Below are 2,044 nucleotides of genomic sequence, written 5' to 3'. Positions count from 1 at the left end.
CAAATTTAGTTAAAATAGAAATTAGGATTTATTAAAAACTGACATTTTTTAAAAATCAGAATTGTTTCCATTGGTTTTGATTATCGTTATTTTAAAGCTAGGATTGAAAAAAGTCACGATCTGAAGCACAAAAAAAGTTTGGAAAAACATAAATTGAACAAGATCTTGAAATAATTAACTATCTTTGTTTAAACCGCCACCGTTGCTTTGGATACCTAATAAATAATTATATAATTTGAATAATATGAATAATTTATGACTAATTTTTACAAATTTAAATAATCATTAGTTTGAAAATTCAGCAATTTTTCCGATTGTATTTATTTTTGAATAATGGATAAATTCATTCAAAAACTTCCTAAAAAGGTTTTTGTAAAAGAATCCTCTGCTTCTGCATCTGTTGATGAGAAATGTGATATTATAATTTCCGCAAATATAACGTCTGCTGAAAAAAGATTAGGTGATGAAATTATAAACGACGTTCCAAAAAAATCAGCTAAGCAAACCGTTGGAAGACAATTTCAGAATTCATGGCTAAAGCTATACGGCTGGTTGGAGTCGATGACTTACAATAACAATAGCAACGCGACAAGAGCATTTTGCAAAATATGCAAAGAATGTGAAAAGCTGAATTTGTTTAAATTTAGTACAAAGCGTGACATGTGTTTTATAGATGAAGGTTTTTCAAATTGGAAACACGCTTTAGAGAGATTCCAATCCCACGACAAATCTTGCAGCCACCGCGAAGCAGTCATGAAAATGTCTCACCTACGATCAGGAACAAATGTTGCTGGACACTTAGTTACAGCTCATGAAAAACAACGAACTTTAGCAAAGACCGCGATGTTTAAAATTATAACCACTTTACAATATTTGTCTGTTCAAAATATCGCTATACGCTCTCATGACGATGATGATTCAAATTTTCACTGTCTTTTACGTCTGCGTGCAGAAGATAGTCCTGAATTACAGCAATGGCTTGAACAAACATCCTATCAATGGACTTCAAAAGATATTCAAAATGAATTGTTGGAAATTATGTCACACAGCGTTCTCAGATCTGTTATAAGTGATATTCATTTGAGAAAGTATTACGCCATACTTTTAGACGAAACTTGTGACATTGCAATTAAAGAACAAGTCAGCATTTGCTTAAGAGTTGTTGATAATGAATTTACTCCAGAAGAATATTTCCTAGGATTTTATAACACGGACGCCACAGATGCTGGTACATTGTTCAACATTTTGAAGGATGTTTTATTAAGGTTCAATTTTGATATCAGAGATTGTCGAGGACAATGTTATGACGGAGCATCTAACGTTTCTGGAATTCATAATGGAGTACAGGCCAAAGTCTTAGAAATATCGCCGTCTGCATTATTTGTCCATTGCAACAACCACAATATTAGTTTGGCATTTCAAGATGCAATTTCTGTGATGTTAGAGTGCAGAGATGCAATCCATTTTGTAAAAGAACTTGTGACGTTTGTCAAAGAATCTCCTAAACGTTTAGCTTGTTTTTCCTTTTTTCAACAAAGTAATGCTTCAACTACATCATTGCGCCCATTATGTCCAACAAGGTGGACTATGCGTATATGTAGCATCAAGAACGCGTTAAACAACTGGACATCTTTGCTAAACTTTTTCGAAAATCAAAGTTCTGTCAGAAATGAATATGGCGCCAAATGTGCTGGTTTTCTCACAAAAATGACATCTTTTCATAATTATTTTGTGTTGCGCTGTTTGGTTCTCATATACGATAAATTTGAAACTACGTCGAAAGTTTTGCAGTGTCCAACGCTGTCTATGTCAAAAGTTCGTAAACTCGTAGAAAATCTAATGTTATCGCTTCATCAGAACCGATCCGATGAAACCTTTTCGTCTTTTTGGTTAAATACCACTAATGATGCAAAAATATTAAATATTGAAGATCCAAGTTTGCCACGGCAGCGAAATCGTCCGAAGCGTTTTACTGATAATAACGAAAATGTTCATGTATTTGACACTTCGCAATTATTTTTTAAAAAATGTATTAGAGATCGAG

The sequence above is a fragment of the Helobdella robusta genome, assembly GCF_000326865.2.
Source record: "Helobdella robusta unplaced genomic scaffold HELROscaffold_6, whole genome shotgun sequence".
NCBI classification, from domain to species: domain Eukaryota; kingdom Metazoa; phylum Annelida; class Clitellata; order Rhynchobdellida; family Glossiphoniidae; genus Helobdella; species Helobdella robusta.
The sequence above is the reverse complement of the archived record's forward strand: the minus strand, read 5'-3'. Positions refer to the sequence as shown.